The sequence below is a fragment of the Artemia franciscana genome, chromosome 4 (genome assembly GCF_032884065.1).
Source record: "Artemia franciscana chromosome 4, ASM3288406v1, whole genome shotgun sequence".
Taxonomy (NCBI): Eukaryota; Metazoa; Arthropoda; class Branchiopoda; order Anostraca; family Artemiidae; genus Artemia; species Artemia franciscana.
Window position 1 is genome coordinate 50,154,327 of NC_088866.1, and position 10,305 is coordinate 50,164,631.

Below are 10,305 nucleotides of genomic sequence, written 5' to 3' on the forward strand. Positions count from 1 at the left end.
TACAACTTAAAACGAATAGAAATTACTCCGTATATGAAAGGGGCTTTTCTTCCTCAACGCCTCCCTCTGTAAGCTAAAGTTTGACTCTTTCTCTTAGCTCTACTTTTTTAAAAAGGAAAAAAAATTAGCGTAAAGAGCGGGGCGTTGAGGAAGAAAAGCCCTTTTCATATACGGAGTAATTTCTGTTCGTTCTAAGTTGTAATGTCGCTCCTTGCTTTCATTTAAAAAACTTGTTTTTTTTATTTAGTTTCTGGACGTTTTTTAATTCATGCATGTTTTGATCTTGGCTCTCCGCACATAAATAATTAAAACAAAATTTGCATATTAATTTTCTTTTTGGCTAAATGGCTTTCTCAAAGTTTTAATCGTAAGATTTTGAGAAAAAAGGAGAGAGGGAGGAAGCCTAGCTGCCCTCTAATTTTTTGATTACTTAAAAAGGAAGCTAGAACTTTTAATTGTTTTACGAACATTTTCATTAGTAAAAAATATACGTAATTTACGAATTAACTTACGTAACGAACTTCTATATTCGTATATTTTTATTGCGTATATGAGGGAGTTCACCCCTCGTCGATACCTCGACGCTTACATTCTGTCCCAATTCCTTAAGAATAACCCTTGAATCACAAAGGCCGTAGAATAAATAGTTGAAATTACTAAAAATACTTCAGAGGGGGATAAATACTTCAGGGGGGAGAAAATAATTCAGGGGGAAGAGACTAAAGTATCTTCCCCCACGAGAAGTTTTTCCATGGAAAGATCCTCCCGCGTAACCCCCCCACCTCAACTCTCCCTCCCAAACCATAAAAAAATCCCACTGAAAATGTCCGTTTAGAGTTTAGGTTACAATTGAGCCGGGTCGCTCCTTGCTACTGTTTGATTAACTGTTTGATTATGAACAAGCAATTGTTTAAAAAAGGAAGATGGTCTTGGGAATCCTGGATACAATAAAATGAACCTAAATTTAAAAAAAAGATCCAATTATAGATAGACATTATAATTAGAATATCTATAGAATATCTATATATTATAATTAGAATATAATTTTGTCAACTAACTTTGACAAAAGGTGTTACATAATACACCTTTTGAATTACGAATTCAAATTATAGCTAAAAGTTTCTATGTTCTTGATCAACTTTGTAAAACACATGCGTTTCTACGTTCTTTAGATTAATTCAGAAAAATAATACATTTTGTAAAACAGGAATTTTTATCTTGACGACCGACTAGTTTATTGTATTTTGAATCGCATGATATTCCTAAATTTGGCCGATGGAGTTAGTATGTCAATATTTGAAAAAGAAACTTTATAAAGATCAAGTAAGACAATATTCTATAAAAACATTTTCTTTAACCAAAACATTACTTGACATTTAAACAAGGGGTAGCCGACTCTCAACAATCTGGTGTAGATCTGTGGTGCTATCTGTACAGCCACGTGGAGCACGCATCTGCCAGGTCAGATCTCTTCACACCGCGCATGGCTTACTTCAGATATGCATGGCACGAGCTCCTGGACGTACACAGCTGTTGGAAATGGGCAACACCTCGCATTTAAGCTTGCAAAAATATGTTATATTCTGCATTTTTTTTAGAATTTGTAGCTAATAGTTGAAATTACCATTTCACACTATCAGTTTTTCAGCAATGTAATTAGCAATTTAAGCGAGGAACAAAGTTATTCCACTGAAGGAAATGGTTAATACTTGGTAAACCTAGGAATATTTGCCTTATTTTTGGAAAAGGGGAAACACCCCCTAAAAGTCATAGGATCTTAATATGAAATCACACCATTATATTCAGCGCATCAAAGAACCCTTCTGTACAGCTTTTTTCCTAAAGTCACCCGATCAAAATTTTGAGATGGCCGTTTTGTTCAGCATAGTCGAAAAATCTAATAACTCTATCTTTCAGAATGACTTAATCCCCCACAGCCCCGGAGGGAAGGGATGAAAGTTGTGAACTTTGTTCACTGTTTACATATAGCGTTGGTTAACTATTTCTTTAAGGATGACTTAATCCCTCAAAGTTCCCGGGGGAGGGGCTGCAAGTCACAAACTTTGACCACTGTTTAAATATATAGAAATGGTTATTGGGAAGTGTAAAAACGTTTTCAGGGGCGTTTTTACAGGTTGGGGGAGGGGGTTATGTGGGATGATCTTTGGACAATTTATCATGGGGGAAGAAAAATTCCATGAAGGGGGCGCAGGATTGTCTAGCATTCTTAAAAAAACAATGGAAAAATAAATATGAAAAAGCGTTTTCAACTGGATGTAAGGAGCAGCATTAAAACTTAAAACGAACAGAAATTATTACGTTATGAGGAGGTTCATCTCCTCCTAAATACCTCCATCTGTACGCTAAAGTTTTTTTTTTCAACTATTTATTCTACGACCTTTGTGATTTAGGGGTCATTCTTAAAGAATTGGGATAAAACTTAAGCTTTAGTGTAAAGAGCGAGGTATTGACAAGGGGTGAACCCTCTCATATACGTTACGTAAGCTAGCTCGTAAGTTACGTATAGTTATTACTAAAAAAGTTCGTAAAAAAAATTAAAAGTTCTAGCTGCCTTTTTAAGTAACTGAAAAATTGGAGGGGAAATAGGCCTCCTACACCACCCCTTTTTTTCAAAATCGCCCAATCAAAACTATGAGATAGCCACTATCCACAAATAATTAAATGCAAGTTTCGTTTTGATCATTTATGTGCGGAGAGCCAAAATCAAAACATGTATTAATCAAAACATTTCTCCGTATATGAAAGGGGCTATTCCCTCCTAAACACCCCACTGTTTACGAAAAGTTTTTTTTTTATTGCTTTAAAAAGTAGAGTTGTGAGAAAGGGTCAAACTTTAGCGTAAAGAGCGGGGCGTTTAGGAGGGAACAGCCCCTTTCGTATATGGAACATTAAAACTTCGTTTTCAGTTTTAATGTCGCTGCTTACTTTCAGTTGAAAAAACTTGTTTGTTTTTTATTTAATAGCTTACATAATCAAACAGTTCGTGGTAACGAACTGTAGTAAGGAGCGACCCGGCTCCATAGTAACCAAAACTCTAAAAAATTGAATTTTGATATCAATAGCTACATCAAAAGAATCGCATTTAAATGCTGATTTTTAATATATAAGTTTCATCAAGTTTATTCTTACCCATCAAAAGTTACGAGCCTGAGAAAATTTGCCTTATTTAGGAAAATAGGGGGGAAAACCCCCTAAAAGTCGTAGGATCTTAACGAAAATGACACCATCAGATTCAGCGTATCAGAGAACCCTACTGTAGAATTTTCAAGCTCCTATCTACAAAAATGTGGAATTTTGTATTTTTTGCCAGAAGACAAATCACGGGCGCGTGTTTATTTGTTTGTTTTTTTTTTTGTTTTTGTTTTTTTTTCTTTTCCCCAGGGGTCATCGTATCGACCAAATGGTCTTAGAATGTCGCAAGAGGGCTCATTCTAACGGAAATGAAAAGTTCTAGTGCCCTTTTTAAGTGACCAAAAAAATTGGAGGGCATCTAGGCCCCCTCCAACGCTCATTTTTTTCCCAAAGTCAACGGATCAAAATTTTGAGATAGCCATTTTGTTCAACATAGTCGAAAAACATAATAACTTTGTCTTTGGGGATGACTTACTCCCCCACAATCCCTGGGGGAGGGGCTGCAAGCTACAAACTTTGACCAGTGTTTATATATAGTAATGTTTATTGGGAAGTGTACAGACGTTTTCAGGGGGATTTTATTTTGTTTGGGGGTGGGGCTGAGGAGAGAAGGCTATGTTGGAGGATCTTTCCTTGGAGGAATCTGTCATGGGGAAAGAAAAATTCAATGAAAAGGGCGCAGGATTCTCTAGCATTACTATAAGAAAACAATGAAAAATAAACATGAAAAATTTTTTTCAAATGAAAGGAAGAAGTAGCAATGAAACTGAAAACGAACAGAGATTATTACGCATATGAGGGGTTATAAAAATACTTTAGCATAAAGAGCGAGGTATTTAGGAGGAGAAAAATACCTTGCTCTTTATGCTAAAGTATTTTTAGTAATTTTAACTAGTTATTCTACGGCCTTTCTGATTCAGGGGTGATTCTTAAAGAATTGGGACAAAACTTACGATTTAGTGTAAAGAGCGAGGTATTAACGAGGGTACAAACCCCCTCGTATACATAATAAAAATATAAGGTTATGAAAGTTTGTTACGTAAGTTAATTCTTAAGTTACGTATATTTTTTACTAATAAAAACGTTCATTAAAAATTAAAAGTTCTAGTTGCCTTTTTAAGTAACCGAAAATTGGAGGGCAACTAGGCCTCCTTCTCCACCCCTTATTTCTCAAAATCGTCTGATCAAAACTAAGAGAAAGCCATTTAGCCAAAAAAAGAATTAATATACAAATTTCATAATTTATGTGTGGAGAGCCAAAACCAAACATGCATTAATTCAAAAACGTTCAGAAATTAAATAAAAAAAAACTAATTTTTTTAGCTGAAAGTAAGGAGCGACATTGAAACTTAAAACGAACAGAAATTACTCCGTATATGAAATGGGTTGTCCCCTCCGCAATCCCTCGCTCTTTACGCTAAAGTTTGACTCTTTGCCACAATTCTACTTTTTAAAACAATTAAAAGCTTTAGCGCAAAGAGCGAGGGGTTGCGGAGGGGACAACCCATTTCATATACGGAGTAATTTCTGTTCGTTTTAAGTTTCAATGTCGCTCCTTACTTTCAGCTAAAAAAATTAGTTTTTTTTTATTTAATGCTGAAAAGGCTGACGGACAAAGCTAGTTGAATCCAAGTAGAGAAAAAGGAATTTCGAACATTGACCAGTGAATGTCGACATTAACCAGATTTCGAAGATTCACGGTAACATATATATTATTTGTGGATACAGTCTATTCGTCAGTGCTGAGCTAAGGCGTGAATTTGGTGCTAAAAATAGTAACAAGGTTTCCAACAATATTTCAAAAGGTAGAGCCAAATTTTTGTCAAAGTGATATTTATAAGTTAGTCTGTTAACTATTATATATTAACGATATAATATTAACGAATTATATATATATATATATATATATATATATATATATATATATATATATATATATATATATATATATATATATACATATATATATATATATATATATATATATATATATATATATATGATGTTTGTCAAAGTGATATTCAGAAGTTAGCCTATTAAATTAAATGCATTCAATTAATACTTTAATGTTTAGCTGTAAAGAATGCTAAAAAGGCTGTAAAAATGTAAAAAACAGGTATTTTTCAAAACCCAGAGGAGTAATTTTTTTAATTAGTTCAATGAACTTACTATAAAAAAGGTATTTTACAATGAAAATGCTAAAAAAAGGACTTCTGAAAATCCTTTTTTTAGCGTTTTTATTGAAAAATACCTCTTTTTCAGTATGTTCATTGAACTAATGAAAAAAATTACTCCCCTAGGCTTTGAAAAATACCTGTTTTTTAGAATTTTCACTTAAATATGTCTTTTGTCGTTTTCGTTGAATAAATCGAAAAAAAGCACTCCAAATAAATTTTTTGCTCCCTTTCCTTAGATTTTAAAATTATCCTTTTGTAGTATTTTCATTGAAAAATACCTCTTAGTAAAATACTCCCCTTAGATTTTTGCCCCTCTCCATAAATTGTGGAAAATACCTTTTTGTAGAACTTTCATTGAAGAATATGTTTTGTTGGTATTTTCATTGAATAAATCGAAAAAAAAAATTACTCCCCTTAGATTTTGCCCCTCGCCATAGATTATGAAAAATGCACTTCTATAGCATTTTCCGTAAAAAAAAATTACCCTTATGTTGGTAATTTTGTGGAATAAATAGGGAAATATGTTTTCTCTTCCACCTCATTTTTGGAAATAGGTACCTTCTGCTAAAGCATTGCGATGAGTTATTAGTAGTGGTAAAATTGTTAGGGACGAAAAACGTGAAATATGAAAGTATTTTGAATGTTTTAGTGCAATAATGAAAATGACTATCAGTAATAAGTCAGTTAAAGTGTAAAACTTAAGTGCAGGGTTTAAATTAGAAACATAGATCTATTTAATGCATTTACTTGTTCAACTTGAGACCATTTTATTCTCCTATGAAATAAAAAAAAAATTTTTTTTCCAATTGAAAGTAAGGACCAACATCAAAACTTAAAATGAATAGAAACTATTAAGTGTATGGGGAGGCTTCACCCTCCTTGACACCTCGCTCTTTACGCAATTTTTTTTAACTTTTAAAAGGCTCATTATTCTAATAAAACGACCCTTGTGTTTCAAGAATCTTTGCTGAAGAATTTGGACAGAAGATCAAATTTAAGCGTAAAAATCAGAAATCAAAATACCGAATTCCAGCTACTTTTAGATTTTTAAAGATTTAAAATATGCTACTTTGGGAAAATAAGACAATCTACCTGATTACAGCCAAACATTAAAGTGTTAATTGAACGCATTTCATTTAAGGGGCTAACTTCTAAACATAAATTTGACGAAATATTCGATTTTGCCATTTAAGTTATTTTGGGAAACCTTGTTACACTTTTTAACACCAAATCAAGGTATCATTATTCTAAGTTCTTAATATCCAAATTAATTCTAGTTTAGGCAAGCACATATACATAGCAAACAATAATATTAGACTGTGCTCTTGTGCTCATATCCTCTGTGCTCTTGGAGACCCTTAGGGCACCCAACAGAAGTCACACAACTCCCCAAACATCTTCCCATCCGGACTGAACGTTATGCTGCATGATAACACAGAACAAGTAAATCATACACCAGTACCCATTTAGAAAACGTTACAGCTGGAATTTAAGGTGTTATTGTTCAAGAAAATTATTTTTTAAGTTTAAAGTTTCTAACTGTAGAGACCCAAAACGCCTTTAAGACGCGGCACAGCTATGCTGGTACTAAAAAAAAATCTCACTCTATTTTTGAATTTGACAGAATATTTACCCCCGATCCAATGATCTAAATAACTAAAATTCCATAAAAAAAAATTGTTTTCAAAAGTCCTGAGTAGTATCACGGGAGATGCAGTCTGGGATTCCTTAGTCAGTATGGGACCACAAATGTAATTTTCCGCCAAATTTTGCGCACGCCTAAGTCTTTTGATGGATGCCACCAGGGACAAACTAAGAGAAGCGATTTTTCCCTCCATAAAAAATTTATTCATAAAATATCAAAAGAAGAAAGTGACCTTTTTTCGCTCCCATTTGAATTTTTGCAAAAACAGAACTCCTGGTAGCACTTTCCCTGCCTGAGATGTTTTCTGGCGGCACCCATGATTGTTCTGGCTCAATATAACATCCAAGGAGGTGGAAAAAACCACATTTAGCTATTCAAATATTTCAACCGAATATGTCTCCTATAGAATAAAAGTTTTCGATATGGCATTAACCGTAGATGAATTCCTGCATAGAAGATCATATTGATTAAATGTCTTCTGTGATCTTTCACTTTGCGTAGTAATTTATTTATGATTCTACTGAGTTAAAAGGAAAAAAGGATTATTCATCAGGAATAGCTAAAAACCCAAAACATATTTTTTAGTTTTGTCGATCGCTACTTTACAACATACCGCTCTTTGAGTTAAAGCAGGCGATTTGAAATTTATGTAATTGAAATTTAAATTGAAATTTACTTTACTTTAAATTTACTATTACTTTAAATTTACTTTAAATTGAAATTTAAATTTAATGTAAATTGAAATTTACTACTAATACGACAGTGCTATCTATTCTGAGGAATATTTTTCCTCAGAATATTTTTCAAGGTAAAGCTATAATTTCTTTTATTTATTAATTGATTAATCAATTTTTGTTTAATTAGTAATTTAACTTATCAATATTTACTTAATTTATTAACTTATTCTTAGCAGAAATTCTTATTATTCTTATTTACTTATTCTTAGCAGAAATTCGAATATTTGGCGTGAATACGACAGTCATCTATTTTAAAAGTCTATTTTTGTGTAATGAGTCAAATTATAATGATTAACTTGAATATTTTTGAAAGAAGTACTGTTAAACTCTTCCCTTAAAGTTTTCTTAATCTATAGAGCTTGAATTAAGACTTCCTCTTCTTCCTTATAAGATTTAAGGTCATTTCCGTCGAACGAAAACAGGCTGTAATTTTACTCATTAATTTCAACTACTAAATGGAATAAGATTTCCCAGCCTAAACTGATTAATACAGGCTAAGGAAGGAGTTCGTTGCCATGTTGAACATTGAAAATAAATAAATACAATTAGTTAACGGAGGTTTTCACGAGATTCATGAAAATACTTTTCTACTCGATCACACATCTCGAAAACCGGTTTTTAAAAACCATCTGGAAAGCGGAAGTTTCAGGGCTATCTAGTTTACCTTCACTTTTGAAAAGGAACTGATCGTCATTCTTTCCGCCACAAAATTTTCTTTCACAAATGTAGCCACGTTTTCCTGTCTTTTTGAAAATTACGCCAGAAATTTGGTTTCCAGGTACACTTTCCACGCCTGTCTGGATTCTCTTTCCGAAAAAGCAGAAAACGTTTCCAAGTCGTAAAAACCCAAACGGAAATTTGTTCCTGTCCGTTTTCGGCTACGGAAACACGTAGAAAGTGATTGAGGATCTGCTTTCCAAGTCGCAATAAACGCTAAAAAATTAAATTTAATAGATCTTTCGTCCGCATAAAGCCAAGCAATAACGCCTGTTTATTCCCAAACACAACTATTCCTTCGAAGGAAAACTTCATTTTCTATTCTAAGAAGCTGTTCATTTCTAAGAAACTATATATTTTTAAGCTGTTTGGTGCTGTCTAGTCCGTGTTATTTTTGTAAATTTCTCACCCACATTTCTTTTTTTTTCAAGTTTGGTGTCCACTTAAACTAAAATTGCATAAACTCCATATTGAGACCTCCTTCATTAACAGTTGAGTTCCAATTTTTCTTAATTTCTAAAGATATATTTGCTTGTGTATGTTTACATTTAACCAATCAACACAGATTACATTCTTACTGTCCTCAGTACTTCAAATCTTTTATACATTTTAATTTCTCTGGAGACAATTGATGAATTGTGAGCGAAATACCCACTGAGGTTTTATTCTGAAGGGCTATTACAGGCTAGGAGAAGGTATAGACGTTTAAAGTATACCTACATTTGAAAGTGCACAAAAATTATACAAAGAAAGTAGTTTTATTAAAATATCGTCATTCTTCATGATTCGTGACTATCTACATTTTTTTAAGGAACTAAGTTTACTCATGTTAATTAGAGAAAAACTTATTCCAGTAGTAAATTCTGATCATACCAAATAAACATTGAGTGCGGAATGGTTCCTTAGAATACCAAGAACATCAAAACGGAAATAATCCCCCCCCCGGATCCACCTAAGTCTATTCATGCCACCTCAGTCATTCAAGATTTTTTTTATATTGTTTCAAAATTTTAGAGTATTTAGGACTGAATTGCATTTTAGTAAGCGTTGCCATGGCGAACCGTAAAAATAAAAAGTATAAAATATAAGAAGACAATGAGGAATTTTCTGAAAACAGTAAATAATATTCAATACACATAACGCATATATATGTATATATATATATATATATATATATATATATATATATATATATATATATATATATATATATATATATATATATATATATATATATATATATATATATATATATATATATATATATATATATATATATATATATATATATATATATATATACCATCATTACATTTACCTCACAAGGGTTCAGCCAAGACTTGCAAAGAAAGGTCATTGATTCTTGCTATTTGTATTGATTAAAAATTTGAGCTTTATTTCCTTATTCCAATATTCGCTCTTTTTACAGGAAGCCTTGTACGCCTTTTGGATACAGGTTCATTCTTATTGGTCACTGCTTATATTTTATACCAGATTAAACTATTTTTGCAATTAAATTTCTGTACATAATGTTAAGCGTGTTCACAGATAAGTGTCCACAAATTGTCCATAAAACAATTGAAATTAAACAGAATTTAAATAATAATAATACATCTTTAAATATAGACTTGGGTGAGTGACCTTAACCCTATGTACAGACATTTAATTATAAAAATGATTTAATACAGTATAAAATAAAATGAGTAGCCAATCACAATTAACCTGCACCTAAATGGCGAACAGGACTAGCTGCAAAAAGAACAAATATTACAAAAACTGAATAGACTTAGAGATTAATATCTACAATTTGTATGTATTTCAACATTGTAAGAGTTTTACGTACTTTACGACTATATTTTTCCCGACTTTTATACAT